This window comes from Ornithodoros turicata, chromosome 3 (assembly GCF_037126465.1).
Source record: "Ornithodoros turicata isolate Travis chromosome 3, ASM3712646v1, whole genome shotgun sequence".
In the NCBI taxonomy this organism is placed as follows: domain Eukaryota; kingdom Metazoa; phylum Arthropoda; class Arachnida; order Ixodida; family Argasidae; genus Ornithodoros; species Ornithodoros turicata.
The window spans coordinates 87665302-87685634 of NC_088203.1; the positions used below are offsets into that span (position 1 = coordinate 87665302).

Genomic DNA, 20333 nt, shown 5'->3' on the forward strand with positions numbered 1-20333 from the left:
ACCAGCGAGGCACGCTCATGGCGCAGCTGAGTGCAACACTGTCATCTCGTTATCACCATCCGTCTGCCGCATACACGTCCGCCGGCGCTTTTCCTTCGACACCCGCCTTTTCATGGAAAACGCTGTCGCAGCCAACACCTTCCTCCACCGCATTGACCCGACGGCTGTCTCGAAAGGAAGAGTCAGCTCTCCATCGTCTTCGCGTGAATGTTGCCCGTACTCCATCGTTCCTGTTCAAGATCAAGCAGCGTCCCTCTTCGGCGTGTCCCTCCTGCTCCACCGACGCCGACACCCATCATTTACTCTTGACCTGTCCAAGATATGCCGCTCCTCGGACTGCACTCACGCACCGCCTATGTGCCCTGGGGCACACAGACCTCTGTTTGGCCACCCTACTGGGCCCTGTAGTGCAGAAGCAATGGGCTGTTACCAGAGCGCTACTATGCTTCCTTGACTCTGGGCTCCTAGACTGCCTTTGAGCGATCGTGCACTCATGCACCCCTGCTGCCAATGTGCCGCTTGCGTCCTTTCCCTTTTCTGTTTCTGCTTTATTTTTTTACAAGGAATAGCAAGTCGGCTTCTGCCTGGCTGACCTTTCCTTTTTGCCTGCATTTTTTTTTCTTTCGTGATAAACATATCTCCCCCATGCGTAACACGGGACGGAACTTCGGCTCCGTGAGCAGCGTTTGCGCTTTTTCTTCCACTGGAATATTCCGGTGAGGATGTCGCTCGTGCGAGTACACGGTAAATTGCAGGTTCCTTCTGTCATAATTCACGAAAAGGCCAACGAATGAATCCCGTTCCATTTGTGTTGGTATGAAGGTAACTGCATGTTTCATTCCGCGGGTAGGAATTTTTGCACTTTATTAGTGAGCCTGAGTTACCCTACTTCATTTTCACCTGAATGAAGAATTCGGGGAACAGTCTCCTCGAAGTCTAGTCCCAGGTCGGCAAAACCATCCTTGCTCACAACAGGCCGCCATGTGCATAGCGCGTATAACAAAAAAAAAAAAAAAAAAAAAAAAAGGAGAGAGAAACTAAAGCAAAAGTCGTGTTAATTGAGTCTGCAGTGATATCATTTATACGCTGACCTCCTTTGAATACCTCCGCAACGAATATGTGATCCGAATGAGGACAGCGATTTTTGCCGAGTATCAAGACGCGTCGTCGTATTGACACAGGCCCGCTGTGCTCAGACTCTCCTCCGTATTGACACAGTCAGCAGCACCGGTACTTACGGTGGTAATGAGATACGTCGATAAGTGTGAAACGGACTGTTGTATCAGCCGTTCTCAGACAGCAGACCGAAGCCCTATTAGGTATCTTTCGTGTCTTGAGTCATTCCCCGAGTACGATCAGTCTTTAGTGCTATACCTGTTTCAATTTACCGTTTTTTTTTTGCTTTTTTTTTGTTCTGTTGCGCTTTCGTCATTCCCCTACTAAAATTGGACCAAGTGTCATGCAGACCTTCACCATCAGGATGAAAGCCAGCTATTGCATGGAATGACGCCGTTATCACTTCTTCGACGTTAATTCTGGAAAATGTACTCCTTTTAATGATAATTAGCACAACTGCACAAATGTCACACACACATACATAAAGGAATGATGACGAGATGGGTACTGATGCCGGTCGGCAGGCTGGGTGCTGGTCCAGTGACAATTGTAGAGAATGAAAGATCATGTCACAAAAAGGTGCATGCCTCCCGTTTTCACACACCGTTCCCCTGCTACGGCTTCGGGAAATACGCTTTTGCACGATAAGCTATGCAGTGCCCGGAGAATTTCATGCACAGGGAAGTGACTTGGCGCGCCGTGTCCCAACGCCAGGGCATTCGCGAAACCCAGCGTGGTTGTTTTTGATGGGGGTCGAGGACCGAATTATCGTACTAAAATAAAAGTACGCCACAGCATTAACGAGGGGTGTGAGAGATTACAGTAAATATAAATGACGTTGTGTGCACAGAATAGCAACAATTTAACATCAGAAAGGGAGTGCACGCAGAACACACGAAAGACGTGGACACGACAGAAAGTGCGGTCGTGTCCACGACTTTCATGTGTTCTGTCTCCACTCCCTTTGCTGTGAAATGGTTCCTGGCCAACTTGCCCAGTTTTCCGTTGTTACTGAACAGGATACTACTGTGCCACTCAACAGATGATTGTGGAAGGTTCCCCGGAGAGAACAGTTAAGGCACGGTAGCAGGTGTACCATGCTGAGGACGTGGTATGTGCCTCCTGCGGAGGTTCTATGGAAAAGAGACTGGCCAGTAGCAAAAACGGTTTATTTACAGTCGTCTCGTCCGTTTGTGCTCGTCCACACTTCATAACTCACCACACACGCAACTCAAAATGTTGCCAGCAACCAGTTTATGTATGTTCCGTGGGGAAGCGTACTTACGAAAGAGAAAGCAAGCAGAGCCGGAGTTACCAGATGTGCGCAGGACATACAGAGAAGATAGCGACGTTGCGTCGTCAAGAAGGATATCTGAAGGAACGCCCGACATGTAATGGAGCCGAGTCGAACATCACATGGTTGCTCTGCCAATCCACTGCCCGCTCCACGCTCGCGTATTTCGTGTTTGTCCCGAGGTTGAGAAGGTGCTGCAATTATCTGCTAAGTGTTTCTGAGGACAGAAGAAATACGCAAAGAAGAAGACCCGTTTACCCATACACTTCCACGTTAACGTGGCGATGCGGTACGCCCCTTGCACTTCGAAATTCTTTTTTTTCCGCGAGAGTAACGTTTGCCATGACACGTAGTCGTAGGCCTGTCAAAGCAACAATGCCGAGAATCGGTTACACTGTAGATGCACGTTGTATGGAACCACCATTCAGAAGTGTAACGTTCACTGGCCTGATCTGTTGAAAATGGGAGGCTAATTCCTTCTTTGCATTCCAATAAAGTTGTCCATTTGTTGTTGCATTCATGCTAATCGTCACCGAAAAATGTACGCCCTCAAACCACGAGTGATAACGGTATCATTTTCTGTAGTGATTGGCATTAGGCATTTTGTTTTTATTTTATTTAGTATAGACGTTACGGTGAAGTGGGCCCTCTTCACCGACTTCAGGGCACATGCGCATGGAGCGGACGTCGCTGGTGTGCATAAGGAGAAAGAAAGCGCATGGTGTGTACGGCATACTTGGCCTTTCTGTACCGCATATCACAACAACAACAACAACAGTAAATGATGACGATGAGATAGGGTGTCTCACCGCTGTGGTGCGGTACCCTAAACCCCATCGCACGTGGAACATTATGTGAAGATGATGAAGGAAGGTTGAAAATACAAGGAAGAACCAAAGCATATCACATGCAATTACTACACCAGTTTGTCTTTAATAGCATATCTTTAATAACGACCGCGAGCACACGGTGACTCGATGATCGCGCGATTTTTCCCGACAAACAGGAGAGCAGCGCCGCCGCGTCCCTATGACGTCACGCACTGAAGTGAGTCCATATGAGCGAACATAACAGCCACAACTGGTTGGAGAACGAAAACGTATCCGTGATTTTCTACTCCTACACCTTAGAAGCGGAAGGTTGGGTAGATACTGAGGATGTTTCCGACGACTGCTTTCGCAGAAGGTTATTGTCAAATATACTGATCGTGCCACCTCCAAAGGGTAGTCAGTTGAATAGCCCCTGGATAAGCACTTAGAAGTATTCGTTGTCGGAAGTCTCGGACATGAAGCAAGACAGCAAGCTACAGAAAAGGCTTCACAATCCTCAGGAGCCTATGTCTTTGGCGATTTCTATATCCACGATCCAAGACGAGAATGCAGCGGATGTCACGTCGCGAATGTGTCACCTGCAGCTGGCGTAGGGACAGTGTTATTACTGCTCCGATATACTTTTGGACGTTGCACAAAACCAGTAAAATTGAAAAAAAAAACTATCGCTATAAGTGCGCAGCTCGTAAAAACGCACTGCCGTTCAGCACGCTACATTAAAAAGCGGCTCTCCATAGCGGCAGTTCAGGTTTTTCGAAGAGGGGCAATTTATTTCCCTCGTCTTCACCTGGCGGGAGCGTCCACACAATGTTCAATTACCCTAATATGCGTTGTGTTCGCCTTACTTTCTACGGTATCATTACGTAAGTAAGGTACGATGTTATTCCGAAAATGCACGCGGAAACATAATCTTACTTGTATTACCGTATTTTCCGGTGTATAACGCACGCGTTATACAGTAAACAAAAAGTTCTGAAGAGATCCCGCGCGTTATCGAACGATGAGCGTTATACACGGAAATATTTTCCTGCAGAGTTCCTCTTCAGGATTGTGACATACAAATTGTAGCCTCTTCCAGAGGGTGCTGTGGCTTTCTCCCGTATATCTTACGATCAGTTGACAAAACCAGCGAAAGGGTACTGGACTTCATAAAAGGTGTTCAAATGATGTTAAGGACGGTATTCAGCAGTCAATAATCTTGAATTCATTTTAGAGGAATGTCGTGTGAGAAGGGACGCGAAACGGAAAGCGGAAAGGGGACTGAAGTATACAATGGACAGCGACCTGTTGCATCGGAGTTTAACGGATTTGACTAAATGTGTTTCAAATATAGCATATGCTTATATGATACACCGCTTTGGTTTATTGTGTATGCTAGCGGCAGGACAGAAGCTTGTAGCACCATTGCGGTGCGCGTTATACATCGAACATTTTTCAAATTCGACCCCTTTTTAGGGGTGCGCGTTATGCACGAGTGCGTGTTATACACCTGAAAATACGGTAATCATTTTCCTCGGGTAAGGACCAGTTTGCGCGTCCTTTACTCGTGAATTAAGCTAATTTGTATGATAGCGTAAGCTCTGTTGTTGAAAAAAATGGTAAATGCAGTTAATGTTGAGAACATCTTGATCTTGTGTGACATCAGAGTCTTGCGCGTTGCTGCGACAGCGGTGGCAAGGGTGAACGAGTGGGTAACGGGAGACCTTCCATGAACAACTGTGGTGTTGCAGAGTTTATGCTTCTGCCCAGGAATCACTGTCACGGAGGGAAAGGGCAACGCTTCAGTTTTTATTTTCGCCCCAACGTGGCCTATGACGTCAACCTCCTCTTCCTCCTCCTTTTTTTCGTTACAAACAAACGAGTGTCAACGTCGTACACACGTGCCTCGTGTCTCGTCGTTTTGGATACGTTGAATAGCGATGAAGAAACGTCTTTGAATGGGATGGCGAACATACATCGTTAGATGAAAAGGTATATCAAGGGCATAAAAAAAAACATATCAAGCACAGGTGTAAAACAGCATATTTCTACCTCATGTAACCTATAGAATACTGAAGCCGTGCCACCCGCATGTAATGTAACGCCTTCCAGCTTCTTCATGCTTCTTTAGTTCTCTTTTACTTACTGATTGCTACATGTACTGTCACGATTTCATTCAGTTTCGTTAATTCACTCAGTGTCTATTTGCGTGTACTCACTCTGCTGTATTGTGTTGTGGTGTACGGTGTAACGGTATTGTATCGTGTTGTTGCACGTATTTGTGCGCGTTTTGGATGTGTTTGCGGTATTTGCCACTGTATGCTAATTGCTATTTCTCTGCTTCTCTTTATGTGCACCAACACCAAGGCCCTTGTGGCTGTTCTTGGGCACGAATGAATCAACAAATCAATAAACGAAATGAGATAATGTATGTAATAACATATTCGTGTATTCTGCACTTCAGAACTCTCGGTGATTCGCGCTTGTGAACTGCAGTGAATGACCCACCACATCCCATTTATGCGTGTGTCTGTAGCGATTCGCACTTAGGTTATTGTGTTACCACAAAATAATTGCACTAAAGAGACGGTCGCATTCGGGAACCTGTAGTAGACTGACGAAGATGAGACGCGCGGGCTGCGTGGGTCAGCTGTTCGACTGGCGATAGTTGGTTAGTCAACGTCCGGCGTCAGCCGAATAAAGGCGTTTGTTGTTTGACTCCGCTCGGTCTTCGTACAGTATTACAGAACCCATCCGTGAAACCGATACGACTACATGTTCGGCATCGACCGACGATCTACTTGGCGATATATATATATTATTTTTTTCGTCCGAAATGTGCTTCGATATTAAATAAACGCATTTCAAAGGTAGAGCTGCTTCCGTTGCCGCAGAAGCTCCGTCTGCGTGACGTCATTCCCTAAGCGGAAAGTGAGAGCGCGGTGCTGAGAGGGGGAAAGGCGCCGTCCAGACGCCCCGAAACGCGTGTGACGTTTCCCCAGCGTCAAAACGTCGCACGCACGTCATGGCCTTGCCCACGCGGCGAAGACACGACCGCGAGACGATCAAACGAAAAGCGTACAGAGCGAGTGACGCGCGCCAATGTTCCAGCATTCGTCGTCCACAAATTTCGAACGTACCGATGCTCTTCTTTCCTACACTCGAAAAACAGAACTTCAACGCATAGCACGCTCCTAGCCAATCATCATCCCAAACGACAACGTTCTCTCCCTTGATTTGATGAAAATGGGAGGCGGGCGTACACCATTTTTGTGGCAATTATGAACTGCATAAAGCCGCAAAAATGGCATACGCCCCCCTCCCCCGTTTTCAGGAAATCATGGGAGAGAGCGATATCACTCGGGATGATGGTTGGCTGCGAGCGTGCTATGTGGTGAAGTGGCGCTCAAAGAGGCGAGGGAGTCAAATGCACTTGCCCTCGAGGGCCGCCTGCTGGGATACCTCTGGGACTTTCTCTCTGCCCGTACGTTTGATGTGTGTGTCAATGGGCGCATGAGCCCCAAAAAAAAGTTCGAACGCGGGGTCCCACGGGGCAGTGTTCTTTCGCACACTCTATTCAACCTGATCATGGCTGGAGTCCACCGCAGGATTCGCCCATCTCCGTATACCCTTCAGCTTACCATCTACGCGGACGATATCTGCCTCCGCGTTGTGGGAGACAAGGAGAAGCTTCGTGACACCGCCGAAATTGCACTGAACAGCCTCAGTGCGGCACTTCTTGAAACGGGGCAAGTTGTATCTCCAGAAAAGTCTCAGTGCTTGGTTTGCATTCCCCGCCGAAAGTAAGAAAGGGAAAGGGTTTCCCTAATCTTTCCATCAACAGCACTGAGATCCCAAGATGTGAGGTTTGCCGTTATCTTGGCGTCACCATTGACAGCTCTTTACGCTGGTCTAGGCTAGTGACCCAAACGGTCTGTAAAGGCAAGAAGACTCTTAATTTACTCCGAAGGATCAGTGGCAAGTCATGGGGCTGCAGTTCAAGTTCGCTGCTCACGCTACACAAAGCCCTCATTCTCTCGCGTATCCTGTACGTGTCACCGTACGGAGATCTGGGACCTTCACAGTGGCAGGCTCTTGAGAGGCTCAATCGGGCAGGAATAAGAACGGCGCTGGGAATACCCAGTTTCTCTGGAATTACCCAGACTTACATGGAAGCCAAGGAAAAGCCCGTTAGTATTCATTCCGAGCTTAGGGGGCTCCGCAACTTAGACAACTTGGCCACGTCCGGAAGCAATCACTCTTCTTTTTCTGCCCTCGTAAAAAGGTCACACACGTCCCTCGGCCGCTTGGCCAGCGAATACGCTACTAGCGCCCTGACCCACAGTGAGCGATCGCCTCAACATCCTGCTGGGTTACCTTCGGTGCCATGGCGGGAGTTTGTACCGGGTGTAACGCTCTACGTTCCGGGCATTCATAAAAAGAGGGAATGTAGCCCCCTGGTCGCTAGAATTGCGGCTGAGAACCTTATAACTGACGTCTACCACTCACATACTCTAGTATTCACTGATGGCTCTATTGACGACCGTACCAAAAGTGCTACTTGTGCCTTCCACATCCCATCAGTGAACGTGGCCTGGCAAGGGAGATCATCGCGTTACCCGATATCCTCCACGACTGCTGAACTCCTGGCTCTCCTGCATGCAGCTGCTCCGGTCCAGGTGCGAGGGTTCGCCAGGGCAGTCCTACTCACAGACTCGAGAAACGCTCTATGGGACGTGATGGACCCCATGTGTGACAACATCTTAGCGCGAAGCGTCAGGAGATCGTGCGCTCAGCATAAACAAACCGGAGGCGATATCGCCTTCCAATGTATCCCGTCCCACGTCGGTGTCGGCGGCAACGAAATGGCGGACCAGCTGGCGTCCTCGACACACCTGGGCTGCAGCAATATTTTGCCAACTCCGGACGACACCGGCAGGCAGGTGGCCGTTCAGCAGCTTGTTGCACTGCGCCACCCTGGGATACGGGACATCATGCACCATCACCGCCCCTTTCTTCCCATGAAAAACCTTCCTCGAAGCATACAGACCATGCTCCGTAGGCTCCGCACTGGGTGTGCGTTCACCAACTCTCAGCTATTCAAGATCGGCTCTAGGGGTGACGCCTGCTGTGGCCACTGTCAACAACCCGAAACAATCGAACACATCCTGCGAGACTGCCGAGCATACCATTCTGCGCGCGAAGCCTATCTCCCTCGCTCCACCTCGGGCACGCTAGCGGACACCCTCTACCCCGCTGGTTCTTCTGCCGAAGGTTCTGCTAAAGCAAGAAACCTCATTCTCTTTCTGCAGAAGGCAGCCCTTGCTCAACGACCCATATAATACTTTGCTTTGCACTCCCCGACGAACTCGTGCACCCTCACCGCATCCCCATCCTTCATCCTCCTCTATCCTCCATCCGTCCGTCCTTTCTTTGTGTTTTGTGTTCTTTTTTTTTGCTATAGTCGTGACGACGCCCTCTTCTGTGTGGCCAGCAACGTCGAGCCTATCTTGCCATCCCCCCCCTCATTTTTAAGAGTGTACGCTTTCTGCGTTCATTCATTCGAGATATCGTTGAAATATAGGGGTAAATTTAGTGTGGTGGATAGTATCCCAAAAATTTACGCGCACTTACTCATACGCAAAACTGCTCATACGCAACCTTGTCTATAGCACGGCGGCCATCGTTCTTGCCACACCCCGGAAAACGCGCCTGGACGGCCTGTAATCGACAGATTCCGGCGTACACACCCCACCCACCCGCCGTCGTTGAAAAAATGAGGTCACACGCACGCAGAGCGCGCACATGTCCTGAAAACGTCCGGAAAATGCTCCATGCGGTTCGGCCTTAGCTCTTTGAAACGCCTGTGCGGCCGTGGCATTCCCTTTGTCAAGGTTTCCCTTTTCTCTTCAGGAGTGACGTTTTCTCGTTTTTCCAGAGAGGGAATAAATCTCTACCCGAGAAACGTCATCATGACGTTGGTAGACAGACTGAAACCGAAACAAATCGGAAGGGGAGGGCTGGGTTCAACGAATGGGCATTTGTTGGCTGCCTCCTATTGAAAGAAAAGTAGGACCTAAGGTATCGCAATCCCCTCAAGACCGCGGCTTTCGGTCGCGACCTTCTTCACCTCTAGCTTCGAGCGTAGTTCAACTCTACCAAATTGGTGGCGCTGTCGAACACTATGACGTCATTCGTTTACAAACAGGGAGTGGTCTATTCCGGCAGCAACTCTCAACATCCGTCGTGTGCTCTTGTCGTGTACTCCGTCAAATAACAGTGGAACTACGCCCACTACTTGGCGCGGGATTTTCGATACCGTGGTCAGTTGTACTTGTACACGAGGAATAAAATGGCACCATGGTTTCGAAATCGACTGGAACAGATGCTACCGTACCTTTAAAGAAGTCATGACGTGTACCTGTTGTTCCGATATTTGGATTTAATGCCCCCCTCTTATGCGTGGGGAAAAACTTGAACGTTCTTTTTTCTTTTCTTTGCGATACCGTTATCAGGCTCCGTACGATAACGTAGCTGTACATTGTACACGTTCGGCAGTGCAGAAGATAGATGACACACAGCGGAGAACGGAGCCATGAGACGAGCAGCCACCACTCACAATGTTTTAATGAAGATTAAACCAGTCGTAACCAGAAAGCATTCCCTCATCCTTCCCTTCGGTTGACGGCACAATCAGGTGACATACTATGCTCCCGGCGTTCTTGCTGCGATGACTCCTTTTACTGTACTGGACTCTTTAACAGATATCGACGTACCAAGCGGATGTTTAGACAGCTTCTGCGACTTGCTGATCTAACAGATAACGTAGCGGCGATCGTTAAATTTGTTCACCTTAATTACCAAGGTAATGACCGTTTTCGTAGCGTGCATACTGGAGCTCTTCCGTTGTTGGCAGGCAAGGAGTAATCGCTACCCATATCTAGTGTCATGAAAATACCTGTCTTGCCCTGGCATGTTATCCGTGCCGTCACAATTTCCGAGCAGACACGAAGCCAGCGCAGCAAGACGCATAGACACAATAACTTACGATGACACTCGGAAGAGAACGAACCGTGCAGAGGGACGGTGAAGAAGGTGTCACGAACAGGCCCTGGATGGAATCGCTTCCACCGATATTAGAATGCATGAGGCGGACTGCAACAAAGGGTCGCAACGACGATGCACTATTGTTGTTCTCTTTAGGAGGCCGAGAGCGAGCAAACAGAGAAAGACAAACAAACCAGTGAATGGCGAAGATGTGAATGGAACGCGGGCACCCGCAGTGTCATTGTGGCACGTGAGTACCATGTTATCCGCGCTATGGTGAACTATATCCGCATCCCCATGTGCGTTGAAAAAAGCTGAGAGTAAGGATTTCGCTAAAGTGTAACAGTATGGCTACGTGGGGATGAGGCGCTGGCAGTGCTATAGGGGCTAGCGGGTCCTACAAATCGGACCGAGATTGAATTTCGAGTTAAACGGTTAAACTGGGGTTAAACTGGGCCTCCGCAAGAAAATCATCACAAAAGTTGTGGTGTATCGGGATTTCAGGGACATGTGTATGAAATATCTCGGTCCAAAACTACGCAGATTTTACTCAAACGAATTTATTACGAAGCGAGCCCTTCGCCTCTGTGAAGCGAGAGGGCGCTGAAAGCAACACACAGCTGGCAAGGAAGGAAGAATGCAGGCTTGGAAGCAGAAGACAGGTCTGGGTGACGTCACGGAATCCTTCTCCGGACAAACCGCCGTAGTATGCTCTGTTTTCTTCCCTTCGCAGTTTGGTTTCGGATTGCTATTATCATCATTTATCAATTAATTACTCGCCTAAAAGTCAACACTCAATTCTTTTTTACAAACATTAATTGGTGACGTGATGAATGTTTCAGTGACAATAACTCCCTTAAATGAAGCACAGTTAAGCATTAAATTCAAGGTAAAGGACCGTTGATCTCGGCTCAGACGTTAATCGGCGTTGCTGAAATCGGGCCAAGGTAGCGTAGCTGGCACAGATTCGTAGCGGAAGAGAGCCTTGATTGGCCGGCCTCGTGTTCATCCGCAGTTGACGCTGTCAGACATATGTCGGCACAGTTCCCTTAGAAGTCGGCCCAGGGCGCACACGCCCTTTGAGCGTTAGTCGTGACGTTGCCCACCTCTGTGAGGTCGACAACGGCGAGCTCTTTCATTAGCCACCAGCCCTTTCACCATGCCACCACCATGCTTCCGGAATCGTGGACGATGGGCGACAATATCTTGCATGGACAGATCGCCGGCGGACGCTCACATTTTCGACTCTTCGCGCAGGGCGTTCAACGCGGAGCAAAGTTTCCTGAGTACATTTTCTCCATGGATGTTGGCCTTTTTGCAGTGTTGCTTGCGAGGCAAGTTGCGGACGTTGTCCCGTCTACTTCCTCGCGTGCTCGAGTCTTTTCGCTGGTATTCGCTCATATCAGGGTGTCGAACCGAAACGTTTTTCGTTCCGGTTCTATCATAAACGGTTCGGTACCGGTTCTGCTCCGGAGCAAAAAAATAACGGTTCATACCGGTTTTGGACCGGTTCCGCTTTTTGTGTGCATGTTCATTCCCAGAAAAAAATCAATGTTACAAAATGTAAACCCGTTTATTCCGCACACATGGCACAGACCGACTTGTTTGTCGTGATGTCATACGTAAAGTACTTTCTTGCTGGATTGGTGCGATCGCGTCCCATCCGAATTTCTGTTGCTGCTTGCTAGTCAGCAAGCACCACGACGGCTCCGTTTTCTTTTCTTCGTGTCCTGTCCACAAAAGAAGCGCCATTTCGTACGCGTTTGCCCTCGCGGATACGTAATGTATTCAACTTCGCTGTTTTCAAACAAGGGACGCGTTGCACGACATTACCGATAGAGAGCGCCGTTACGCAGCCCCCTTGGGTCGTGTTTAGTTCAGGAGGGTTTGGGCGGATGAAATTAAAACGAACACTACGGCACATTGGTAGGGAGTTAGAACCGGTCACATGTACCTGTAAGTCTATGTGCGCGAACGATAAAACGTTACTAACGGGTCATAGTATACCGACATACATTCCACCGTAACCGAAGCCCTCGTAAAGTATCCGTGACATGACTTCAGAACACACGACGTAAGTTTCATTCGCTCATTCGTAGTCCAAACCGGCGAAGCTTTTTCTTGGACCGAAAACCGTTAAATAAATTTTTCGGTTTCCCTCCTGAGCGAAAAATACGTATACGGTTTCGATTCCGTTCCGGTTCGCACCAAAATAGCGGTTTTTTCCGGTTTTCGGTTCTGGTTTTCGGTTCGCTCCGACACCCTGGCTCATATAGCTAGAGTTACGCGTATATTGACCCACGCTCTTGCTTCGATGACACAATACCTTACCTGAATCATACATGCATGAGCATCACCGTCGAAAGGGTAGAAGCCTCACTGGACTCGCTCGTCGAGTATTGCGACTTAGAAAGTCCCTCACGGAACAAGGTGACTATGGCCAGACCGCTCACTATTCCAATAGTCGCACACGCCGAAGGGAGAGAACATTTAACAGTTGTCCTACAAGGATGCGAACGACCGAATGGACGAATGCTTGCGGGTTTCACGATTCAACGGAAGGACAAATAAGGAAAGGAAGACGCATTATCGTAAACAGCTCCTTGTGGGCTAAGGTAAAGACTCCTCGGACAGGAATGTCACGTTTGTCGTTCGAGAGGCTAAAGCTCGTTACCCCTGACGTCGTCTTCTGATCCTTAGATCCAGACATGCAGCGTTTCTCTAAGCCTGCGGTATCTTGAGAAGGTGCAGGCAGTGGCGTGAGCGACTGCTAGTGCGGAACAGTTCTGCAGTCGACTTTTTTTCTATATATATTTCTTGTGACTGCGTCGCAGCCGTTCATTTTATACAGATGTTGATTTCGCCCCCGATAGTGTGTCACAAAACACGGCCAGCCGCTTTACGTAAAGGGCGATAATTTACTTGGTTTCTGCAAATGCCTGAGGTGCGAAGATTTTTTCCCAGACCCCGCGGCCAAAGCAAAGAAACAAATAAACTGGGTAACCGTGGATGGAGGGAACGACCGGAGAATCACACCCAGGGTGGTCGAAAGCGACCAGGAAGACATACACAGACGCGTCCGAGGTGTCGGGTTACTCGACTCGGGCTGTTTTTCCCAGACGTCCGAGACAAACTGTGGCAGCAATAAATTTGGGGATTCCGGGCATGTTGTGGCTAGCTAAACCTGTGTTTGCGGTATTGTATGTTTTGTATTTTTGTCTTGTCTCGTCTGGCACCGGGGTGAGAGGTAACACATGTATTCGGAACGCGTCGTAAGGGGCTAAGCAGAGGAGACAAGGGAGTCGCTCAGAAGACTTGGTGGGGACATGTAGCTTGTTCGATTCCGTCTTACGCGGGTGGCGCAAACCGGGACTTTGGTGACTTCGGAAAGCAGGGGCGGTCAGTGTCGGTAGTTAACGGTGGTCTCACGTATCCACGAGCGACAACGACGGGTGTCGCGGCGAAGAAGTCGTCGCACTACAACACAACAGTCAACGAGGACTTTGTGAGTGTTTGCGTGTACGTGTGTTGTCCACCAACAGAACATCGACCCAACAAGGACCCGACCCTTCCGAGCTCCAGGACCCTCGGCCGGCACCAGTTAAGACTTTGTTTCTTTGTTGCCTGTCTTACCTCTTTGTAACCGGTTGCTCAAAATGCAGAACGTATCATTTTGTAACATGCGTGGTATTCTATATGCATTGGTTAGTTCATTCGTTTAAAAGCCTCGTTGTTTCTCAAGTAAATATTTGTTTTGTTTAAGCTACATTGTCTTTGTGACTCCCCTCATTTCACATTCTCGTATTCACACGTGCCGCAAGGTACGCGCATTGGCGGTCCAACTTCTTTCTTCTGTGTTCTTGCTTACGAGGTAGGGTGTGCTTCGGGTGAATCGCACAGGTCTAAAGTACATGTCGCGGAATTAGTCCCGATATTCCCCTGTGAGAATCGCCTGGCTAACCAAACGGAGCACCCCCGCCGGACCTCGTGACAAAAACTGGCGTCCGCGACAGGACCCCGCCAAGCAGTGAAACGAGTCTCGTGAATGAGGTGTTTCTAGCCCAACATTGTATTGGCAATGCCCTGCTAAGCGCATTGCTCGACTGTGGGAGCTTTGGGCTAGCCTTACAGAATGGCAGAACCCGAGTTAGCTGTGTTAATGGCCCAAGGCAAGGAGCTAGGCTTCGAGGGTGCGGCTCTGCATGAATGGATTCAGGCCGAGCGCGCTAGACTTAGAGAACTCCGCAGAGAGGAGCGTGAGTTCAGAAAAGAAGAAGAAGAACGAAAAAGGGCGGAAGATGAGCGCACTAGGACAGCCGCTAGGGAGGAAGAAGAACGAAAAAGGGCGGAAGATGAGCGTATTAGGACAGCTGCGAGAGAGGCCGCCGAGCTCGAGAAAGAATTGCTAAAGCTGAGGTTAGAGCTGGAGACGAAGTCGAGAACAGCCGAGGATAGGCCGGAGGCCGGAGAACCGCCAACACGTTTCCAGGGTATAAGTCCCCACAAGCTAATGCCAGCTTTCAACGAAAGCAAAGATGACCTCGACGCATACATGATGCGATTTGAGCGCGTAGCAGAGGGCCAGAAGTGGCCAAAAGAGCAGTGGGCAACGGCCCTAAGTATGTGCTTGAGTGGGGAAGCGTTGAGCGTATTCGGGAGGCTACCTGCTACAGAGTGTACCGAGTATAGCAAGCTTAAAGAAGCTCTGCTCAAAAGATTTCGAATGACGGAGGATGGATTCCGGGAAAAATTCAAGACCGCGAAGTCACTCGAGGGGGAGACCCCGGCCCAATACATTGCGCGACTTGACAATTACTGGTGTCGGTGGTTAGAGCTGTCAAACACCAAGAAGGAATATGAAGGGGTCAAGGTTCTCATGCTTAGAGAGCAGTTTTTGTCGCAGTGTGAACCGGGACTTGCAGTATTCCTGAGAGAAAGAAAAGACAAGAGTCTGCAAGAGCTAGCAGAGCGCGCCGAACAATACATGAATGCCAGAGGCCATACGAACCTGTGTAAAAAGCCTACTGGGAGAGAAAAGGTCGAACTGAGCGCGAAACCGTTCGACAAACAAGACAAAGCGAATGGGAAGAAACCCAGTAAAGAATCGCGTGCGTGCTTCCTGTGTGGACGTACTGGGCACATTGCTGCGGAATGTCGTTCATTTTCCGGCGGCGGTCAATTTCAGAAGTGTACGAAATGTGGAAAAAGAGGGCACCTAAGCTGGAAGTGCCGCTCAACTCAGGAGGCTGGGACTAAAGAAGGGGCCGCTAAAGAAGCAGCATCGGTGTGCATTGAGAAAGGCTATGTGGAGCTCAAAGATGGGCAGAAGGTACCCGTAGTTAACGCCGTGAAAGCCACACAGGCCGCGTATGTTTCAGAGGGATTACCCCTGACGGAGGGCATTATAGCAGGGAAGAGAGGATGCGTGCTCAGGGACACGGGCTGTAACACGGTAGTTGTTAACAGAGCATTTGTACGTGATGAAGACCTGACAGGGAAGAGGAGGCTAGTGTACCTCTTGGACCGTACGGCTAAAGAATTGCCAGAGGCGGTTATTGGAGTGAGGACTCCATATTACACTGGCATGCTCAAAGCAATATGTATTGAAGACCCACTCTACGACCTCGTGCTGGGAAACATACCTAATGTGCGGAATGCAGGGGACCCAGACCCAGAGTGGGACACGTCGCTACATTCGACAGAGCGTAAGACTGTGGCAATGCATGAAGAGGCTGGGGAGCCGAAGGCAGATAAAGGGGGATCGGAATTATCCGCTACTGAGGAAGTGAATGCTGTAGTGACCCGGCTGCAGGCAGAACAGAAGAACAAATTCCACAGACTGCCAGTACCTGTTGAGATCGGTCAGGCAAAAAAGGAAGACCTAATATACGAGCAGAAGGAAGATCAGACTTTGAAGGCATGTTTTGACCGTGTGGGGAAAGAAAGAAACCGTCGAAAGGGCGGGTACACAGAGACATTTCTGATTCAGGATGGTCTACTACAGAGAAAATTCTCAAAGGAAACAGGTGTGCTCGAGTTGCAGTTGGTCGTACCCAAGAGATACAGAGTGGCTGTGCTCCAGCTGGCCCACGAGGGACTGTTGGCAGGACACTTGGGATGCCGAAAAACCGAGGAACGGATTCTGACAAGTTTCTACTGGCCGGGAGTTGTCGGTGATGTGAAAAAGTTCGTCAAGTCTTGCGACATCTGTCAGAGGACAACACCAAAGGGGAAGACGCGAAAAGTGCCACTCGAGAAGGTGCCAGTCATCGGTACTCCATTCCATCGCGTGGCAATTGACATCGTCGGTCCACTTTTTCCTCGCACGCAGGGAGGCAACCGCTATATTTTAACTATGGTGGATTATGCAACCAGGTACCCCGATGCTGTCGCGCTGCCAAGCATCGAGACAGAGAGGGTGGCAGAGGCCCTCGTCAGTATGTTTTCTCGTGTCGGGATTCCCCGTGAGATCCTGAGCGATCGAGGTAGCAACTTCACATCTGATGTCATGAAAGAGGTGAGCCGTCTCCTCTCGGTGAAACAGCTTCATACGACGCCTTACCACCCTATGGCTAACGGACTTGTCGAAAAGTTCAACGGCACTTTGAAATCAATGCTAAAGAAAATGTGCCAAGAAAGGCCCAAGGATTGGGACCGGTATCTCGAGGCATTGTTGTTTGCCTATCGGGAAGTGCCCCAAGAAAGCCTGGGATTCTCCCCGTTTGAGCTGTTGTATGGGCGACGTGTAAGAGGACCGCTCTCTGTGTTAAAAGAGCTTTGGACGCAAGAGTCTCTTCATGAGGAAGTGCGGACAACATATCAGTACGTGCTGGAACTACGGAACCGCCTAGAAGAGACATGTAAACTGGCTCACGAGGAACTACAGCGGGCAGGAGCAAGATACAAGAAGTTTTATGACAAGAGTAGCAAGAAGCGTGAGCTTCAACCAGGCGACAAGGTGCTGATCTTGCTTCCCACTGACCACAATAAATTGCTGATGCAATGGAAAGGCCCATTTGAAGTTCTGTCGAAAAAGTCGGAAGTCGACTACGAGATTGGCCTGGACAGCGGAGGTAAGCTGTTTCACATCAATCTCCTCAAGAAGTACGAGGAACGGGACACTAAGGAGGAAAACAGCATGGATGGGAACGTGTGTGTCGTAGTGACCGCAGAAGAAGGGGAGAATGAAACCCTACACTTGTTGCCAACTGACCGCACTGAGACGGCAAACGATGTCAAGATTGGTCCTACCCTGACTCCCAAACAGCGTGTAGGAATGCAGCAACTGCTCTCGGAGTTCCCTGAAATATTTTCCGACATACCGGGAAAGACAAATCTAACTGAGTGCGATTTGGGGTTGACAACTGATAATCCCGTAAACACCAAGCAATACCCCCTTCCATTTGCGGTGCGAAAAACGATCGAAGAGGAGGTGCAGAACATGCTGAGGCTCGGGATCATCGAGAAATCCAACTCGCCTTATAACTCACCCGTGTTGGTTGTCAGGAAGCAGGACGGGACCCATCGGCTTTGCGTCGATTTCCGTCGCCTAAACGATGTGCTCATATTTGACTGCGAGCCTGTTCCCAGAGCCGACGAGCTTCTAGCCACGGTAGGGAGCAGAACTTACTTTTCCAAACTGGACTTTACGAAAGGCTATTGGCAAATTCCGCTCTCTGAAGCAGCCAAGCCGAAGACCGCATTTTCTGCGTCTACCGGCCTGTACCAGTTTTGTTTCGTGCCGTTTGGCTTGAAAACGGCACCCGCAGCTTTCACTAAGTTGATGAGAAAGCTTCTAAGTGACATTGATGGAGTCGTACACTATTACGACGACGTCCTCGTGGCAACCGCTACGTGGCACGAACACCTTGCTGTGTTGCGACAGGTGTTCCAGCGCATACAGTCTGCAGGACTTACCGTGAAGCCAACAAAGTGCGAGCTAGGGTCTGAAGCGGTGGACTTCTTGGGTCACCGAATCGGGAATGGTGTGATAGCACCGCTGACGAAGACGCTCGAAAAAATACAGAATGCGAACCGTCCCCAGACTAAGCGTCAGGTTCGATCCTTTTTAGGACTCGCGGGATACTACAGAAATTTTATCCCCAGATACTCCGAGTTGGCCGCTCCATTGAGCGACCTGACCAAGAAGGGAAAACCGAACAAAGTGACATGGGAGACACAGCATGAAAGCGCATTCCAAGAACTCAAGAAGCACCTCTCACGGGCACCTGTTCTGAGGCTGCCCGACTTCGAAAAGGAATTCGTGCTATGCACAGATGCTTCGGATCGCAGCATTGGAGCTGTGCTTCAACAGGAACATGACGGCGTGCTGCACCCAGTGTCTTACGCAAGCCGAAAGCTCCTTCCGAGGGAAGCTGCATATGCGGCAATCGAGCGTGAGGGTCTGGCGCTGGTGTGGGGTGTACAATCTTTCACAACTTATCTCTATGGGAAGCCTTTCACGATCCAGACCGATCACGAACCCTTGTTGTATATTAACAAGCAGAGGCATCTCAATAACAGGGTTCTACGGTGGAGCCTGCAGCTCCAAGAGTATTCCTTCAGAGTACAATACATTAAGGGATCAGAAAACAGGGTGGCAGATTATTTAAGCCGCATATAGAGGCATTACTAACCCATAAACTGCTCTGTTGTTCTTTATTGATCTGTCGGATTGCAGCATTAACCTGTGTTTTGATAGCAGATACGTTAGCTATGTACTCGAGCTTTAATGCTCATCTGATATATTGTAGGCGTAACCACGTACAAGGCGTTTGATATGCTTTATGTATGTTCTATTGTATCATTTGTAACGTGTTGGTTCGAAATATTTGAGTACATGTTTTTCTAGTATGGCTGTCACGCACAGTATGTATCAGAGCTCCAAATGTAGAGCATAAGGTTACAATTTCGCAAGTTCCTTACCCAACGCTTATTCAGTGTACACATTTGAGTGGAATGTAATGATATGTAAGCGTCACAGCCATCTTTTGCTTTGTGTTTGTATAAATATTCAACAGGTGAATATTCTTAAGCGGGGGGTGGTTGTCACAAAACACGGCCAGCCGCTTTACGTAAAGGGCGATAATTTACTTGGTTTCTGCAAATGCCTGAGGTGCGAAGATTTTTTCCCAGACCCCGCGGCCAAAGCAAAGAAACAAATAAACTGGGTAACCGTGGATGGAGGGAACGACCGGAGAATCACACCCAGGGTGGTCGAAAACGACCAGGAAGACATACACAGACGCGTCCGAGGTGTCGGGTTACTCGACTCGGGCTGTTTTTCCCAGACGTCCGAGACAAACTGTGGCAGCAATAAATTTGGGGATTCCGGGCATGTTGTGGCTAGCTAAACCTATGTTTGCGGTATTGTATGTTTTGTATTTTTGTCTTGTCTCGTCTGGCACCGGGGTGAGAGGTAACACATGTATTCGGAACGCGTCGTAAGGGGCTAAGCAGAGGAGACAAGGGAGTCGCTCAGAAGACTTGGTGGGGACATGTAGCTTGTTCGATTCCGTCTTACGCGGGTGGCGCAAACCGGGACTTTGGTGACTTCGGAAAGCAGGGGCGGTCAGTGTCGGTAGTTAACGGTGGTCTCACGTATCCACGAGCGACAACGACGGGTGTCGCGGCGAAGAAGTCGTCGCACTACAACACAACAGTCAACGAGGACTTTGTGAGTGTTTGCGTGTACGTGTGTTGTCCACCAACAGAACATCGACCCAACAAGGACCCGACCCTTCCGAGCTCCAGGACCCTCGGCCGGCACCAGTTAAGACTTTGTTTCTTTGTTGCCTGTCTTACCTCTTTGTAACCGGTTGCTCAAAATGCAGAACGTATCATTTTGTAACATGCGTGGTATTCTATATGCATTGGTTAGTTCATTCGTTTAAAAGCCTCGTTGTTTCTCAAGTAAATATTTGTTTTGTTTAAGCTACATTGTCTTTGTGACTCCCCTCATTTCACATTCTCGTATTCACACGTGCCGCAAGGTACGCGCATTGGCGGTCCAACTTCTTTCTTCTGTGTTCTTGCTTACGAGGTAGGGTGTGCTTCGGGTGAATCGC

At 49.3% G+C, this 20333-nt stretch overlaps 1 protein-coding gene across 4 annotated transcripts in view; it reads left to right on the forward strand.

Annotated features, from left to right (window-relative positions):
• The window catches only part of LOC135388771 (uncharacterized), a 250406-nt gene that overhangs the window by 103275 nt on the left and 126798 nt on the right, over positions 1-20333 (forward strand). The gene's annotated exons all lie outside the window — the stretch shown is intronic.